We start from the raw sequence: 20,357 nt of genomic DNA, 5'->3' as shown, positions 1-20,357 counted from the left end.
TTGGGCATATTTAATCTTAAACAGTTTATCTTCAGATATTTAGTTCAAATGTATAAAATCCCCATCACTTTACTAAATATATAAATTATGTTTGCATATAGGGCTACATTCATAATTAAATGTCATGCAGTAACAGTTGTTCGTTAAAAAACAGCCAGTTTTTTTAGTGGTAGTACACATTTATACTGCATTTATCTATACATGTATACAGTGTGTTTTATTTTAAACCTAATGCATAGTACTGTTAATACACATGAACTTGTCGAGTTTATGTTTACATAAAGTATATGAAGTCAGTGTTCTTTTTTTTTTTCAAATGAAATTTGGATCTGATATACAGATCAGCTCACACTGAAAACCCACTTCCCGTTTTTCCTCGAAGGAAAAATCTTGCTTAATGAGGAATTCCTTCGAGTACTGCCTAATTCTGACTCGGAGTTCCGACTGTTGTAGTTTTATTACTTTAGCGGAAATTCGTCGAGTCACTCTGAGAAATTACTTGACGGAACTCCGAGTCGAAATTATACAGGTAACACTATAATATGTACCGATATTTTATGGCCACTCCGCGCGACTCCGAGTCTGCAATAAACAATTAAACGGTCATTTCGAGTGCCGCGAGATGATTTCACGAAACTCCGAGGCAGTATCCCCTTACCTGGATGGAATTTTTATATAATTAGCTTGTTCTTTTTACTGTTTAAAATTTGTGAATTTTGATGTTGAAACGGTTTCTAACCATGCGAATTAGATAAAGAAATAAATTTATGTAAAATGGACTAAATTATTAATCGTATACAATTAAACAAAGAAATGATTTGTTAGATTTTGATATTTAAATGATTTCTGACTTAATTTGCAAATTAAATTTAGAAATAAAGTCATGTAAAATGCACTAAAATAAGAATAATTTATAACTAGATAAACTTTGAAATAACACTCGCTAAAAAAGGAAATTGATAAGTACAGGGTGTCCGAAAAGAAAGGTAACACTTTCATACTTTCAGAATTTTGAATTAATGTTGGAGAATTTGCAACAAAATACGCATACATATAAAACAAATATGTAAGATTTTTCCGGTAAAACAGTGGAGTTAATATGTCAAACAATATCATTTTTACAATTTTTTAGTACAAAGTACCTTTTGTGTCAAATGCGTCATTTCAATAATTAATGACGTTCTCAAGATGACGGCCCTTCATCAGCTTTCCCTGTTTAACTCGCACTATGAAATTGTTAATAACATTTCCATACATTTCTTCACTGATCTTCTTCACTTCCCGTTTGATGTTTTTCAACAGCATATCCGTGTCCACTGGCTTTGGTCTGTAAACAGCCGACTTCAGGTAGCCCCAGAGAAAGTAATCGCACGGGTTCAAATCAGGACTGTGTGCGGGCCAAGATTGTCCACAATCCTTCACTTCAGGGTATCGTCGGGAAATCACCTTATCGCCGAAGGTTTCATGAAGATAATCTAATACAATATTAGATGTATGTGCCGTCGCACCATCCTGCATGAACCAGACATTTTGCATATTTTCCGTTCGCTTTCGAAGCGCTGGAACAAACTTGTTTTTCAAAAGCGACAGGTACCGTTGTGAATTCACATTGCCTTAAACACATATGGTCCGATCACTCCGTGTGACGACATAGCACACCAAACCGTTAATTTCTCACTATGCAATGGTCTCTTTGTAAAACAATGAGGCTGTTCATTTGCCCAGAATCCCATCTGTTGTTTGCATACATGGCCAGACAGCAGAAAATGCGACTCGTCTGTAAACCAAACATCATGAAATGCGTCAGCGTAATTGTCGGCAACGTCAACTGCCAAGCGACAAAAATCAAGTCTTTGAACCTGATCTGTGATACTTAAACTCTGCATAATCTGAATTTTATAGGGAAAAAGTTTAAGGTCCTTCCTTATTATGTCATGAACACAAGTTTTAGGAATTCCGATTTCTGAGGAAGAACGTCTCACCGACTTTTCTGGGCTATTCAAGAGCATTTCCCGAAGCGAACCAACGTTTTTATCACTCCTACTGGACCTCGGCCGACCTGCTTTTGGAGCATCCGCTACTGACCCACATCGCTCAAATTTATGTACGATCTTGTAAACATGTTTCCTGCTTACATTTGTATTTACTTGTATTCTTAAAATGATATTTAAACCTTCGCTGAACGTCCGTTACACATTTTGTTTCATAATAATGCTTGACGATAAAAATGCGTTGATCTGACGTCAATCGCGCCATCTTGAAAATAATGTATATTTTGGATGACGTCATGGCGTCGAAACGTCATTAATTTTGGCGCGTCATTTTAACAAGCAGTAAAAACTTCCATTTAAGACCTTTAAATTGATATAAATTTGATAAAAATAGCCGTGGATTAAGCAAAGTTATGAAAATGTTAAAGTGTTACCTTTCTTTTTTATTAAATATAAATTTATGTAAAATGGACTTAATTTAAGAATTATATAAAACTAAACAAACTCTCAAAAAACTGCCGTTAAAGAATAATGATTTGTTAAATATTATATTGAAACATACAGGGCAAATTAAATTTAGAAATAAAATGAACTAAATTAAAAACTATATAAAACTACATAAACTTTCAGATAATTGCCGTTAATGAATAGTGATCTTTATAATGAATATCATAATGAAAATGGTCTCTTTTTTATTATTTGGAAGGAATTATAAGAAGGAGAAAGAAATTACTGCCGTATCCACTAAAAAATATATAAATTATAAGTGAACAAACAAATCTGGTTTATTTTAAAGTAAAATAAAAAAGATACTATTATTATTCACAAATACTGTGCTTTTTTGCTCATCACTATGTAAAATGTTATTATCTTGCTACGAGTAATCTGAAATATGTCCTCGAAGTTACTCGAAGACCCATTTAAATTTGTATCAGTAATTATTTATTCGTCTCGGAGTCACTCGAAGGAATTCCGTCAAGTGACTCGGAAACAAAAAAAAACAATACAGGTGTGTATTCCGTTAATTGGATTTCATCTCGAGTCACTCCGAGTATTTCCTTCGAGAGTCTTCGCATAAATCTTCGGAGTCAGATAGCGAAATTCCTTGACGGAAAATGGCTGACTCGAAGAAACTTCGAGTCGGAGCCTTGGTACTCGTTTGACCATCCTTCGAGGATCGAGTAGAATGGGTTTTCCGCGTGAGCTGATCTGTACCTTTAATATTTTTAATCATTGACAAGACGTGTATCTATTCGGATAACGTAAAACTATAGTATAATGCCTGGACTCGGTATACGGAAATGAAAAACGTTTTATAATGTAATGGCAACCACTAAGTAAATTATTACTATGTGTCGAAAGAAAAAAAAAGATATTAAAACGTTTGACACGTTAAATAATTGGAAATAATGTCTTAAAATCAGCGTGTTATGTGCGAATCTCTTTAATCATGGAAAGATATTTCAAAATCAAGAATACCTATACATTTTATTTCCCCGTATTATAGATCATATGTTTATTTATGACTTCAACTCTACACCGTAGAATAATTTCTATGTGCGCAAATGATATAAAAATGTGATGTTTTTCCATAGATGCACATTATGACTTTTTTTTCAAATCACTGTAACGAAAAAATCAAACACAAGATCCTATCTTTTTTATTTGCTGAATATAATAAGTATGTTCTGAAGTTTTTTTAAAATCAGTGTTTAAGCTAGAATCACACTGCCTCGGATGGGCTTGCGGATGAGTTCCGGATAGCATTCGTAACGCATCCGTAGAATTCCTAACTCATTCGTAAGTCATCCGGTGTATCCGTTCAGAAATCGGGGGCATCCTGGGACAAGGGTTCAAAGTTTTGAACATGCTAAAAATTTTGCCACGGATAATATATCCGTAAGGAATCCGTAATAAATCCGTAACAGTTCTGAAAAGATTGTAACAGATCTTAAAAGATCGTAACAGTCCAAATGACAAACGCTGTTGTCAAAAAGTACGAGCAGTTACGATTAATTAAGGTTCTGTTACGATTGCATTGGAGATTTATAACGTAACAAATCGCAAAATCAATTATTTTTCTTACACATCCGGAGCAATCCGGGGATGGGAATTCGGGACTCATCCGCAAGCCCATCCGGGGCAGTGTGATTGTAGTTTTAATCAAATTCTACAAAGTTGAATAAAACTATTGATTCGAACATGAAGAACTACCTTAATATAAATATCATTCCAATATCGATAAAAAGGAAAATCGCAGTGACCTTTTTAATCACGAAAAAAGCCAGCTACTATGATTTTAGCTCTAGGAAGAACCTTTTGTCAAGCAATTATTCTTTGTCTTCAATTTATCCTTATTTTTCGAAACAAAGTGTATATATTCAATATACATTGTGATTATTTTCTGTGATTTTATTATTTTATCTTATTACTCGACTTTGATTTGCAATGTACTTTTGTAGTGTCTTTAATTCAAAATCTGTCGAGATTGTACATTAATGAGACGATGATAAAATACAAAGCTATTTTAAAATATACCTTTTAATTTATAATATAATAAAAAGAAAGTACAAATGCTTATTAAATTAGCAATCAATTTATTTCTATCAAATTAAAAAAATGATGGTCACTGTTTATGGAAGATATGTTAATTATTATTTAAGCAAAAGATAGGATAAATTTGTAAATTATTATTGAAGCAAAATGTAGGAAAGGTATTTAGCCTATTTTATAGCAAAAGATAGGGAAGATATGTAAATTATTATTAAAGCAAAAGATATTAAAAGTTGACAGTTTCGTGCTTTTGCAATATTTGATTTTTAGTTTCTTACATAAACATACTACAGTTGTATTGTAAAGTCCAACGTTTGCAGTATGCTATTAAAGCATCCAAAATAAAACTCTCAAAAATAAAGAATTGCACAATTAGTTTAATGTTGATTCTGTTTGCTGCCCATTTATAGACGTATCCAGAACGTCTTCATCAAAAATGTTAAAGCACTGTTAACTGATGTTACATTGATTTATGGTTCTTTTAAGCATCTGTTTGAATCTATGTAATTATATGTATCATGTTATGAAAAAGCATGAATAATCGTAAAATACTCTTGCCTTACAGATGATGAATTGTATTAAAACGTAAAGAGAATATTTCTTAGACAATTTAGTATCAATATAGATATCCGAATAATTGTAAAATTACATTTATTTCCAAATACGTTCGACAAACATTACATACTATGGATTAATATTACCTAAATGAAACTAACCTTCAGAAAATGTATTCTATTACGGCAAGCGTCCAACAACTTTACGCGCCCGAAGTAGCCGTTTGTTACCTAGGTAGCTTGCCAATATATTATTAAGATATGTCGCACTACTGTCATGAATAACGTTCAAAACCGTCAAATTACGTCGCTTCACTGACCGCAACGGTAATTATTTCCCCGTGTAGTACAGCAACAGTAAGGCTTATATTGTTGTCTTTACGTTTATTTCTGTGAGTAAACAATAAGAACTTAATCATTCATGTAAATATAACCGCTTTCTTATAATTATGTTTTTAACGCCATAATCTGCTCACTTTCTTCTTCAGTCTGGACAAAATTCAATTTGATTAATTTCTTTAAAAACCCTTATATATCAAATCCCTGCTATTGCAGTGAAGAACTTGATAAATCGTTCATTTTTTTTCTAACACTGCTTTCAAATATACTACGTTTTAAAAGACCAATGCATCGCTGAAGCAAAGTTTTTTGCTCGCCCATATGGGTTTACCCGGTGGCGGGGGTAAACAATTCAAACACAAATATAGAAGCAAAGTTTTAGCGACAAGGACATAAGTTGCACACCGTTAAAATTGGTTCAAGGATACAGCTTAATTTTCTCTTTCTATACGTGGAGTTAGATTACATTTTTGCTTATCATATATTGGTTAAAAACTGATTAATAATTTCTTCATTATAGTTCAAATTGTTTGTTAATGAAAGTGTACACGAATTAAAGTAATCTAGCATGTTTTCTGTTGCTTTTGTTTTGCGTCTCTTTTTTGCTCTCTCCCTCACTACTGTAGGTTAATAGAGAATAACAAAACAAGAAATAATACCATACGTAGTAGTGATTATCAATATACGTATCTCTGTTTATTGAAAGAATTATGCATTCTGAAAGAAATCCGATCGGAGTTTTCTGTCACCATGCATAGCCCTTTCTTCGAAGAAGGCTTACAGGAGTGTCACTAGAGAACATCAACACATACAAATATATGAATTAAAACTGATAAAATGCGCAAATCTAAATTTGTTTGATTTGAACCCATATCTTTAAAAATGTATATTACATATATATATATAAAATGTTCAGTTTTAATACCCCTGTTTGCCAAATGAAATGGACGCACAGCCTTGACTGCTTTATTCTGCATGTGATAATCTTCCCGTTCTGGTAATGCCGGACTGAATAAATTTTTCAAACTGGTATTATCAGAATTTAAAAATTGTAAAAAGCAGAACAATCTAGCCGACTACTGACGCTGTCTTCCTGGGTTGTACATGGACTGGCAAATATTTAACTATTTTATACCAAATCTTTCGATTAAGGTTCCCTAAAGACTAGGTCCTCCTGTAGAAGCAAATGAAGTTTTAATAGGCAGATGATCTTTATTGCAGAATAGCCATGTTAAAAATTTAAGTATCTATGTCAGCAGTCCTCGAAATTTATGATTAGAATACACAAGCTTCTTACTGGCCCGACGTAGAATCTATTTCTAGAATTTGCTAGCCCTAAAGGGAAATTCTCGCCACGGAATCCCAAGCTTGTGAATTTAGATGGCTGTTCCCTCCCAATTTTTACGGGCCAATGGGTTTAAAATCAGCATCCCTTCAACTGCCTATGTAGCTATGTACATATCAAGGTTTAAAATGTAACTATTTTATAAGTGCATTTAGATCCACAAGGCTATGAGTGTGTTAACATCTTAGTCGGTACTAGGAACAACCTGCCTTGCAAGCAGGGTTTGTAAGTTTAAGCCAAAGTAAGTTCATTAGACAGTGTAGTGTCGTCTCATATATCAGAACTGCCATTGGGGAGACAACATTTATGGCTGAGCAAAGAATATTATAATCATCCTTCATCTTTATAAACAGAAACATTAAATACCGTCGGGTATATACTTTTACCCCTAGCAAATTGTTGCTAGGTAGAGTAAGGGAGAGTGTCAAAGGGAGACAACATTTATGGATGGGCAAAGAATATTATAAATACAGTACCCTTCATATTTATAAACAGAAACATTAAATACTATACTATACTTTTACCTTTAGCAAATTGCTGCTGGGTAGACTGAGGGAAAGTGACAAAGTGCCTTGCCTAAAGAAACGCTAAACTGCGGATCCAGCAGGCATAGAACCTCAGCCGTTTTGATGTGAAGCCTCAGCACTTCCAACCAGCGGCATACATTTTCAAGGCGTATTTGCAGGATCATATGAACTTGCAGCTCTATTAAATAACACTGTTGCAGACATCAACTACGCTTAATTACGAAATCCTCTTCCCGTTCAAATCAATACGCGACAACTTGAAATTAAGCATTAGATTTCAACTTGTGCTGTAAATTTACCGCGAAAATCGAAAACTTGACAATTGTCGCGCAAATTTCAATTTCTCTACTCAGAATTCAGCACGTAAAGAAGAAAGTTAAAAGAGCTAATTTCAACTTCTCGCGCTAAGATATTCCCCAAAAAAGTCAATGAGGCGACAATTCTGCAAACGTCAACCTGTTGACTAAACTGGTACGGTGAAAAGTAGAAATATTTTAGTCTTATTTTCTACTTTTCGTGTTAAATCTTGTTTGCGCAAAAAAAGCTCTGAACGTCAATGTATAGATATCGCATAAGAATCAAACTATTGCACAGTGATAAAGCTATAAATTACAATGCTAAATCTTTACTTTTATATGGCAGAATATTCCTCTCGTCATCATGTTTCTGCTTGATCTAAATAAGTTAATGACCCATCCAGACATTGTCCACTACTTGAGTCTACCTATTTCAGTGAAGTATTGCTTCATCGATTAGCTTAGCTGTTTATATCAGACATGAGTGATAACATTTGATATGCACAATGCGCATATCGTATTCAATCAAATAATATTTCATATTTTCATATGTATTCTTTACAACTGCTGGAGTTTTTACATCATGTAAGTGCTGAATATTCATTGATGCAGATTAAAAAAAAATCTTACTAAGTACAGTTCATTTATAAGAATATTAAATTTTAACAAAATACAATTTGTTGTTAAAGATATAGAAAACAACACGTTTTTAATAATAAAGGCATTTGTTGATTTTTGGTAGTAAAATTTATGACATTCTTAAATTAGAGTAAATTAGTAATGTATTTTACATTTAACAATTATGTCATTCTAAGTAGGTTTACATAGGTTACGTGTTTATTATATTATTCTATGTGATGATCATGTTGGGGATTTTTATCAAAATGGTCGGAAGGTTTTTTACTTTCCATGTCCAAGAGGCTAGCATGCTCATTTCTTTGTGTGGAAGAATGTACATACTAGATGTCAGATGCTGTCATTGAATAGCGGCTTTGGATTGGTCGAAAACAATGTGTAGGGAAACCAGTAAGTGTCAATAGGACATAAGACGGATAAAAGGTCACGTTTACAATCATAAAAGTTGTGTCAAAATTAAGCAATACGTTTTCTGTGAAATTTGGTATATTTTACAAGTGTCTTTACTTTTTAATTGTTCCTTTACAATTGTAGATGTCAGTGAAACATAAATATAAATTCTCTCCTGAAACATTTAATATTGAATCGGAAAAAATCACAAACACATTAAGTTTTAATACAGATCTACAAGAAAAGCAGCCATGCAAATGGACCTATGTCGTATTTTTCCGGCCGTCTGGACGGGTCGCTATTTTAGTCAAATTTAATAGCATATTTGTTTCAACAAAAACAACAACGAAAAAGACTGAAATGTTGAGTTAAAATTGACTTTGTATTACCTTGCTTTTTGTGCAATAAACAATTAGCAATCTGAGAACCAACTAACATATCCCAATAAGCCAAAAGAGACTTTCGATGGTATATGTACTATAATATGTGATTCCGCATAAATTACTCTTACAAGACATTGAACGTTCGGTTGCCGAAGAAGAAATTTTTGTTCAAAAATTAAATTCCTGTCACAAATTGATGAAAATTAATCTTTAGTGTTTGTATTATTTTGACACAGGAGTTATTTACTTTGATTTGTGACTGTTTATATGTGCCATTTCCCTTTTCTTTGCAGCGAATGTGGATATTGTTTAAAATTATGTCTATACCCACAGATTTTTCAGTCTTGGTTATGTTAAATTTTAGCATAATAAATGGACCGCTGACCTAATTTTACAAAAGAAACAAAACATTGTGTCTCCTACATCATGACAAGAATCAGTGTACATGTATTCCGCTTCCATAACGATCCATCAAAGTTATCCATCATTTATATCTTCACAAATTGCCATGGGTTTTGTTATTCTTTTTGTTAATAACAATTGTCATTAACAAAATTCACTTTGAAATAGTAATTCTTCTTCTGTCTGTACCAAATAACAAAGCACAGAGGTTGATTAAACAGATATGAGATTTAGAATATTAAATTAACCCATACCCTGCTAAATTTCTAAAATGGACTTGTCCATCTTTCAATTTGGACAGTACCATTAACTGTTAAAAGGGGTGCGTACCAAAAAGATACTGACTGAATGGTGAACAGTGCAGATAATGATCAGACTGCACGGATGTACAGGCTGATCACGATCTACACTGGTCGCAAAGGCAGAATTAATCGCGTCCAGCATGATAAGGGTTAATCAATTAAGACGCACTTTCAACAAAGTAGAAAAAATACATATGTCATTAAAAGAACAAGCTCGAAAGTTAAAGAAATAAATAAACAAAATCTATATACAGGTATCTTTTATTGAAATGGAATGGTGCTAAATTTTTGTGACAATGTATTTTACTAAATTAATCAAAAATACAAACAAGATTTTATTCATGTAATAATGCCGTAATGTTATGATGACGTGACTGAATAATGGCGTTGGATTAGTTAAAGTCATAGATTCACTAATGAGTACGTGACCGCCCTCCCAAAATCCAAGAAATATACTCGCCTAAGTGGCGAAAATAATGATATAAAATAATTATAATCATCGTTTTGTGAATGATATTCGAACGAAAGACAAATGTGCTTTTAAATGATCAGTATAGAATGAACACCTGAAATATAAACATGTAAAACAAATGTTGGTATTAATATATTACTAAAATGGAACAGACAAATGTTGACAAAATTTAAATATATTTTGTTTTTGCAATATTATTGGCCGTAGAATAACAGCATACACAATTTAAGATGTGTCTCTTATAAATGTGTAATGCATATACAAGTATACTGCCTTAATATTTTCATAAACCTGCTGGGGGTTATCTGCGGTGTCTGGAGAAACAGTGTGGAAAACTCAAAGATATGCAGTCATTCAAATCTGCTGGGGGTTAGCTGCGGTGTCTGGTGAAACAGGTGTATGACTTAAAGATAGGCACTTGTTCAAATCTGCTGGGGTTAGCTGCGGTGTCCGGCGAAACAGGTGGAAGACTCAAAGATAGGCAGTTGTTCATGCCTGTGTTGGGGGTGAGCTACGGTGTCTGGCGAAACAGGTGGAGAACTCAAAGATAGGCAGTTGTACAAACCTGCTGGGATTAAGCTGCGGTGTCTGGCGAAACAGGTGGAAGACTCAAAGATATGCAGTCATTCAAATCTGCTGGGGGTTAGCTGCGGTGTCTGGTGAAACAGGTGGATGACTTAAAGATAGGCACTTGTTCAAATCTACTGGGGGTTAGCTGCGGTGTCTGGCGGAACAGGTGGATGACTCAAAGAAAGGCAGTTGTCAAAATCTGCTGGGACTAAGCTGCGGTGCCTGGCGAAACAGGTGGAAGACTCAAAGGTAGGCAGTTGTTAAAACCTGCTGGGACTAAGCTGCGGTGTCTGGAGAAACAGGTTGAAGACTCAAAGATAGGCAGTTGTTCAAACCTGTTGGGGGTTAGTTGCGGTGTCTGGCGAAACAGGTGGATTACTCAAAGATAGGCACTTGTTCAAACCTGCTGGGGGTTAGCTGCGGTGTCTGGCGAAACAGGTAGAAGACTCAAAGATAGGCAGTTGTTCAAGCCTGCTGGGGTTAGCTGCAGTGTCTGGCGAAACTGGTGGAAGACTCAAAGATAGACAGTTGTTCAAACCTGCTGGGGGGTTAGCTACGGTGTCTGACGAAATAGGTGGATGACTCAAAGATAGGCAATTGTTCAAACCTGCTGGGGGTTAGCTGCGGTGTCTGGCGAAACAGATGGATGACTCAAAGATAGGCAGTTGTTCAAACCTGCTGGCGTGAGCTGCGGTGTCTAGCAAAACAGGTGGAGCACTCATTGATCGGCAGTACTTAAAGCTACCAGGGGCTGAATTGCCTTGTTTTTGACATGTTCTACCGGGCTTCACTGGCATTTCTCTTGTTCATTTACCTCTTCAAATACACTTAGTACATGCGTATATATTATTTCAGGTTTGCTTTTTATGTATTTTACACAAGTATTTTTTTGTTTACATAATGTGCCGTTTGTTTCCACTAGGGATGTGCCTAACGGGGATAACTTTTATTTATATTGTCTCCTACCTTGAGAACACTGTTGAGATTAAAAATGAGGTTTGGTGTGTACCATTAAACTGTTCAAAATTCCAAGTGGTAGTTCCAAGGCGGTGCCCAACAGTCTTCCTTAATTTGTCTGTTTGTCATTAGGGAAAATGTCAATCATTCATTTACACCGATGTTGGGGAGGCTGCATTGTTGCTCTTCATATTTGATCTGTGTCCTTTTACTGTTCATTTAGAATATATATGTATAATTTTTAATATGACAGTTTTGGAAATATTTGTTTTTACGCTACAAACGCCTATGAGTATTCCGATTACCAGCTCTTGTTTTGAATCACATTAAAAGAACAACTGTACAAGTTGAAATAAGACAGACCAATATACTTATAGTGTGTTTACCTTGGTTGCTGGCCTCAAGTTGTGGCAACACTGTGAAGCACTAAATCATGCGCTAAGCTTATTTGGAATGTTCAGTATTTTTGTAGTCTTCACGTGTATCCAGCCAACCGAGGCTTTGGGTGGGAGCCGATCTCATTAACAAGTACATCATTTATATCACGTTATGTATGAAGTCCTGTTAATTGAAATATCATCAAATTGCTTCCGAAACCTATGCGAGTGGAATATTAAATGTCTGAAAAGGTGCAGGTTAGCATACTTCACAATTCGTCAAATGTTTTCGAATACTCAAAAAATATTGTGTAAGATAATCACAAATTACCGTTCACATTTTTCAGTCTCAAGCATAAATACTGAAAAAAGTTATGTTTAACTCCGGCTCCAACCCCATCATTCGGGCGAGCGGGCGTAAGTTGTCATAAAGGTTTTACTATACTTGACGTCGTAAAGCTGTGTACGCACTTGTGAATTATAATTTGTGCACGTATGACATTGCTTGTGACTTCTTTGTAAGACATCAAGTGGGGCTTTTTTTCTGTGTTGTTATTTTTTGAAAGAGTAAATAGAAATAATCATAACATTGAAAATAGCTTACTATTTTCCTATATATAACCTAAAATACATATTACTGACACAAGGTTTTAGAATTCGTGAAAGTTGACTGGTAATGTCAGGAAAAGTTTACCTTTCAGTGTATGAGTAACTTCAATAAATTACTTCCATTATGTGTAAGTACATCCTTTCCAACATTATGCAAGTTATTTTTATCTTCAATCTCCGTTTACATGTTCTTATAGTGGGACCGGAGACCTCCGTATTTATTTAAATCCGATTTCACACTTGTATCTTGAAGTACATACATTCTGCAGTGGGGTTATAGCGTGACATAATAAGGAAAGCAATGAGGTCTCGTATAAGACCATATGCGTAGGATTAGGTGGGGGTGAACTCTCTCCCTAATTTTGAGAGGAGGTTTAACCCCCACCGTTTGGTCCTAAACCTTGGAAAATATGCTTTTTAAGACTCTTGTAACAATACCGCCTCTACCTAAAACCGACATGGAATTTGCAATAATCGAACTGTAGCTTTTGTCACATTTATAAACTGTTAATTCGCCTAAAAGCATTTTTTTACTGAAGGTCCGTAAAATCATCTTTAAATAACAAAAGGAAATGCTATGGAAATCTAATATATGGTGAAAATAACACATTGCATAAATTGTCTTCAGTGTTTTGGAAGTGTATCACATAAAAATAAGTCTCTTTGTTGTTAAAAGAAACATTGACCTGAAACAGATATATCTAATTTGAAGTTCATCCGAAATATTAGCGCGCACACACATAGGATTATTTTGATATTTTGCGAAAAAGTGATTTTTTAGCAAAATAATATTGAGGGTCGGGGTATATTCTTTGACAGATTTATCTTCTTTACCTGGAAATGCATTGTATTGTCGACGAAAATTTTGGTAGTTTTCTTCAGCGCAGTAGTCTATTGCTATGGGTAAAACGTTTCTCTTTTTCCACTTGCACCTCAACCCCACCCCACCCGCAACGTCGAACACTCCTAGAAGCCAATTTGACGTTGTGCATAACTATGTTTATACAAAACTACTTATCATTTCATTACATATGTGTACATGTTAACACTGATGCCACAAAAACGTATATGGTAATTTACACATCAAACTGGAAACTTTGTTATTTGCTGATCCGGATGTCATATAGGGTAATATGCTGTCAGATTAGAAAGGATCAGATCTTGTTATTGAAACGCGTCTTTGGATTGTTTCTCAATCTATTATCTTGTATGGTTGTGTTCTGTGTTTCCAAAGGAACAGCGTATAAATTCTATTTCCAATTTTTTTCAAGGGTGCAATTAAATAGTCGCCATAGTTTGATAATGCATTTTATTTTACTAAAGTGTAGTATCAATAATACTTAATACAGTGATCTAAACTTTTATACAGTTGTTAGGATAGGTCAAGCGTTCCGTTACTTTTTGTAATTCATTAATAAATACAAATACGAAAGATGCTGCAAGATGCAACGAAAGGAAGCTCCGCGCCAAACAAAGCAGTGTCGAAAAGGAGGTGATATAACGATGCTGGTGTCTTGGTTGTATACCCTAAGCAAACAGACAGTCTGATGGGGTTTCATGAATGTTGGAGAAAAAACACTACGGTTGTAGTGTGAGCAGGATTTTTATGGTTGTATTTAGTGACCTACTTATTGACTGATTATAACCTTTATGCGAATTTGACCTGATAAGTTATTCGAAGTTTCGGTATATTGAATGAAATGTATTGTGTACACAAAATTGTTCTAAAATTCAGTCTTGTGACGTAGTTGTTCATCCGAAATGACTGAGAATCAAACTTAATATGTTATCAAGACCATTATTTACTAATCGTTGAGCTAACTGCAAATTGGTTATTTGCGCTGTGCGATTTATAAAACGCGCAGATTGGTTATTTGCGCGTAATATTTGCGAAGCTACTGCAAATATTATTACGCTAACGGTAATTAATACAACACAACGAACAAAATATTTGGATATGCTAACATTTAAAATAATACTGGTAAGCCATCAGTATGTGCTTGAGAAATGCACATTCACATGTTTTAGGTTTATGGAAAAACACACTCATCAAAACTATTACTTCCTGGCGCATTCATCAAACTAAAAAGGAAAGGAATTGTCCGACAAAAATTGTTGTTTTTTCTGCTCTTTGATTTCTTTCTTGCTTCATTTTTATCTTATGAAACTTATATTTCTCGTTTGTGTTTTTAAATCTAAGGTCATTATTAGACCTTTCTAACGTAAACGTAAATCGGAAACGGATTACTGAATCCGTAAATGTTATTTGCAAATAATGGTCTAAGGGAGATACTATTGCATTACTATTGGATGAAATTGTCTCCCCTAGACCACAAATTAGCCTAAAATTTTACGAATTCAGTATTCCGTTTCGTAATTACGTTTACGTTAGAAAGGTCTATTATGGGCAAGGTCGGACATTAAAAATAAAAAATTGAAATTTTGCAAATCAACAGGATAAAAATCGTCATTTACGACATACATTGCACTCACAAAAAGCCATAACAAATACTCCGCGCCTGTGGGCGCGGTGAATTAGTTCCTAATAACTGGTGATAAGATCGAACTTATAGGGTTTCACATAAAATACAGTTATGAGTTTTCATGATGCGGGCCCCTCGAGTAAAAACTGCCCAGAAAATTAAATATTAATTACTTTGTATATCTCACCGAAATCATTATTGAAAAAATGCTGGTCTACAGACCGATTATAGCTATTGTTTACTTGCTTATCAAACGTACTAAACGTTTTAATAATTTAATCTTGAACCCTATCACTTATGTTAAAATAAAGTTACACTAGCATTGTCGTTAATAAACATTATAACATATTTCGTAAAAGAAGAGTATTGTAAACATTTTTGCTACACTGCACCTGAAAACAGTACTATTATAGTCACAAGTTATGTTTCTATTTACAAAAAATACCTACGCAATTATATGAAGACGGACGGCGTATATTTGGATGTATCGAGTAAAATGTTTGTGGAGCGGAACATTTACCATGTGTTTGACGTCATCAGGCGCGCGTTTATAATACCAAATAATTACTTTTGTGTTCCAACTTTATTAACTTAAAGACAATTTAGTATATCAATAATAACAAAATCCTTTAGTTGATTTAGTGACAAAACCAATTCCGCTGGTATAACAGCGAGAGTTTGTAGGATGTCCCTGTCAATTAACTCTGCTGTTCTATAAAAAAAACAGCGTGTGTTTACAGCACTTACACACTGAGAAAAAGCAGACGACAGAGGTTATTAACTTGTCTTGTTATATTTTTTATCATTTTCATGAAAGTTACTCTTGCTTTATTATAACTGTTCGATTGTGATGATTCAAACCTGCATATTATATTTTAATGACATGACATCAGCCGTACCGGCAACGCAAATAGTGGCATTTTGTCCCCTGACACAAAACAGCATCCCTATCGCCATCTTGTTGTTTGTGGGTTGAAAATGGTATAAGCAGTCGCAGGGAATTTTCACCAAGGTTCATCAAAATTTGCCCCCTATAACGGGGTGTAATGCACTCCGATGGCATTTGGACAGAATTCTAGATATCAAAAGAATAATATATGATATAATATATATATAAGCAAGTGCATTATGCACCAGTCGCATGGCTTCGCCTTTACAACGCTCAATTTGGTGTGTCAGCATCTAATCTGTTCAATTTCGTGTACAGCCACATCCTGATTTTAACTCGTCAGTAGTTTCTGTTTCATTACTCCATACTACTTTTGGCGGCGAATTAACATTCAATTTGTTTTCCTATAGAGCTGAACTTATAAACTCGTTTACTAGTTTATCTAGATACGATGCTAGTGGCAGTTTAATTGGAGACCTTCAGTTAACAATAACATTGTTAGACAGAATACTGAATTACTGTTTTATTGCATACCCTTGAGTAACACAGAGTTTTCAAATTATTTTGCATCAGAGCACAAGATATATTTTCAAAGTAAAATTAATCACCTCCCCACTCCCCCTCCCACACGATTAAAAACAGGGTTTATTATCTATCTCATTTCACTGTATTCGAACAATATTTCAGGTAAAGTCTTATAAACTCTTCTTCAGAAATGTCATGATATTATTGATATCATTATTTATCCGAAAAGAAAGTGCAGAAAGTTCAGTTTCCCTTATCAAATGATGTGAAAGTTTTACTGATTCTCCTTTCCAGATCAAAACATCATGGTATTTGAAACAAGGAAAGTAAAATATAAAAGTTTTGAATTTAGACTTAAGGGAGACTTAAGTTCGGTTTAAGCCGGTGCTAGAAGGTGTGAGAGTGTTGCACATTTCTTCACCTCTCATGTCACACGGCCTTCGAGTGCGGGAGGTCGTGGGTTCGATCCCTGGCCGCGTCATACCAAAGACGTAAAAACGGTACAAGTAACTTCCTCGCTTGGCGCTCAGCATGAAGAGGGTAGTACTAGGACTGGTCAGTCCGGTGTCAGTATAATGTGACTGGATGGGGTTTCATGTCACGTGTCTACGGAGTGATATTCCTGTGAAGCAGCACTATAAAGTTGGGCATTGTGCTCACTGCTACAAGTAGACACCGTCTTTTATATGACTGAATAAATGTTGAAAAAGACGATAAACCCGAACACACAGACACAAGTCACACGGGGATCCCTTGATTGCGTTCTGTGCTTCAAAAGAACGTTCTTATATATTTTGTTAACTATCATCACAGCGGTCTTTGTGTTGTGTGAAGTTTGTAAGAAGTCTCCCCGTACTTGAATTAATTGTTGTTATATTTTCTGATCCTTTAGGATCATGGAGTCCATTTAATGTATATGGATAACAGAGTTCCGTTTAAGCCGGTGCTAGGGGGAAGGGGTCGTGGGGGATTTTACATTTCATTACCGGTAGTGAAAAGACCGAGTCTGTTGTTATTTATGCTTTATAGCGTTCTATGCTTCCAAAGGATCTTCTTATATTTTTAATTGAATGACCTGCTTTAGGAAGTAATCGTATGTTTTTTGAGCATTTCGGAGAATATGTTTTTTTTTAAATTAATCATGTACTTAAAACTGTTTGGATGAGTCTGTACTATGAGATAATGAAATGATCAACAACCTTTCACGACCCCTAGCAAAGTTTAACAGGAAACTTATTAAAGTACAATTGAATGAACTCCATGACTCCAAAGGACCAGAAAATACAGCAACACTGAGTACACGTATTCATAAACTAAGATGACAAGTGATGCTGTAATTATTTGACGCCTTGGCATGTTTGATTAAAAACGTTAAATGTTTTAAGCCGTCGAAAACCTTGTTATCATCTATAGCTTCTTATTGAGAGAAAATGCTATTCATGGCCGCATTCAGTAAAATGTCTACAGTCTACAATGGTTCTTTAATGCACACAGATTGCCCGGAAGGATACATACTTAAACATTATACATGCATAATAAATACCAACAATTGTTCCAAAGACTGTTCTATTATTGTGATGACGATGGAATGTGTTTTGGAAGGTCTGGAAAAATTCTTTCTGAGAAATGTACTAATTAATGTTGAGGCATGCGAATAAGGTGACGATGGTCGTTGTTTTAGTCGCAAAGCTGATTATTACACAGCCAGTTGCAACCTCGTTTGTAATACGTCATATTAAAATTGAAAAATCACAAAACTTCTAAAATAGATGACGGATATTGTTAGGTTCACTTGCTTACGATAAGAGATTATGTAATCCGTTTTGTAACCGGACGATATGTGAAAGAAGCAATACGATATGTAAATATGAATGCAAAGAAGGATATACTGAAAAGAGATCCGAGATACTTTTTACCATCAACACAACTGGAAATCCAGAACGTACATGTAGAATGCAATTGAATTATTTTAAAGACATAATTAATATTGAAACATTTATGAGAGTGTATTTCAATTACTTAGATATGTGTTTCTTAAAAAAGTAAGATAGTATTCAATTATATTGCCAGCCATTAAAAGCAGTAAAGCAGATTCCACGAACGGAAAGGATCTGTGCTTAAATATTTGCTTTAATTAATTCAATAGATGAGAGTAATGAGGTCGATTCTAAACAAACAATTTGTTGTATATGTGGACGGCATGAAATGCATTTATAATGCATCCTTCTCAATGGGGTTTTGTTGTTGTAATGGCAAATCAACAAGATACTTTTATTGAAATTAGCGGTATTATTGTGGACAGTAAACTAACAGGCAGATGTAGGGTTACATTGTATATTTATTAGTTATGCTATATAATATACGTTTCAAGTCAGCAATAATCTACTATATCTGAAAGAAGTTTTACGAAGAGTTTGGATAAGCAATGTAATAAAATGCGTCAGTGTTTAAGTCTATTTTGACCTCTTGGAATTACTTAAGAGTATAATCCATTGGTATATCCTGCCTTAAATGTTGAGAAAAGTAAAATGTCAAATATGAATTTTTAAAATTGCTGAAAATGTTTAAATACTATAATAATAGAATAAACGTATAATATATAACAGCTGATTTTCAGATGCTTTAACTTTGTTTCTATAACCTTGTTTGCTCGTAAGATATGAGGGTCATTAAATGGCCATAGTATTTCAGTAATGGACGTTATCTATATAGAAAAAGAAAAAAAGTTGAAGACGGAACTGAAGAAAAGTTGTCGATTCTATTGGTAGCATATCAATTAAAAATGAAAAAGCGTGTAATGAAAATGAATAAATGTTTTCTCCGAACAGTAAACATTTATTTGATCTTCATAACATATACTTTTGGGTGTATTCAAATCATAAATCACACTTGACTGAACTACTGATACCGAAAGCTGTTGTCATTACAAGCTGGCTAGTAAAACTCCGTGACCTTAGAAAACAACCTCTGACGTTAGACTATTCTTTTCTAATTGAGGCGACTCTCTGACTGAATGCGTTCCGTGGATTACATATTACTAAACCCGAGGATGTTATTTCCTCCATTCTTGAGGAACATAACATACATTCAGTCGACCAGGTAGACATATATCAGCAAATTTAAATGTAAACAACTAAATATTATCGTTACCTTGAAATGCATAATTAATATATGAAAACAAACCCCATTGCGACCCTCTAATTATGCGCAACAAATTCACGCATCGAATCGTAATTGATTAACCGGGTCAATGTCTTATTGCCGTATTTACTCTACTGAAAGTGGTAACAGATTTAATTTGTTGTTGGATTTAATAATTTATGTTAAATAACTAGCGTAAATACTTACTTGAAATTTTTTGGCAGTATAAAACAGACATTGCAACCAAAATTTTACAGGATGATCATTTTATATTTATATAGATATGCCCTAGAAGGAACTTTTGCTATGCTTTAACTTGTTGTAAGAGGCAATTTATGAAAAGTTAGAATTTTACAACAAATCAAACATTAAAATGTAAGTGATATTATACATTCCAATAAAGTGAGCTGATTCAAAAGTGCAGCTGTTCATGATCTGATGAATCTCGCAACCATCGTAAAGTTGCAAAAAGGCAAGATACTATGTATTTAAAATGGATTTCCAGTTATAGGATAATCACAGAGTCCTGATTGATTCTCGCACGTTGTGTTGCATTTTCAGTTGTACTGATGGTTGGTCCATTGATGTGGTTGACCGGCTATGTAATGCATTGAGA

General features: G+C 34.4%; 2 protein-coding genes across 3 annotated transcripts in view; one reads left to right on the top strand and one right to left on the bottom strand.

Annotated features, from left to right (window-relative positions):
- LOC123538961 (sodium/hydrogen exchanger 9B2-like) overlaps positions 1–5,395 on the bottom strand; it is a 28,810-nt gene extending 23,415 nt beyond the window's left edge. For both annotated transcript variants that reach the window (XM_053530457.1, XM_045323397.2), the window contains exon 1: positions 5,261–5,395. The gene's annotated coding sequence lies outside the window, so the exon portion shown is untranslated. The remainder of the gene's footprint in view (positions 1–5,260) is intronic.
- LOC123538959 (receptor-type tyrosine-protein phosphatase kappa-like) overlaps positions 1–20,357 on the top strand; it is a 124,419-nt gene that overhangs the window by 70,118 nt on the left and 33,944 nt on the right. The gene's annotated exons all lie outside the window — the stretch shown is intronic.

Source organism: Mercenaria mercenaria, chromosome 18 (assembly GCF_021730395.1).
Source record: "Mercenaria mercenaria strain notata chromosome 18, MADL_Memer_1, whole genome shotgun sequence".
Lineage (NCBI taxonomy): Eukaryota > Metazoa > Mollusca > Bivalvia > Venerida > Veneridae > Mercenaria > Mercenaria mercenaria.
Note: the sequence above shows the minus strand (reverse complement) of the source record. Positions and strands in the feature narration are given on the sequence as shown.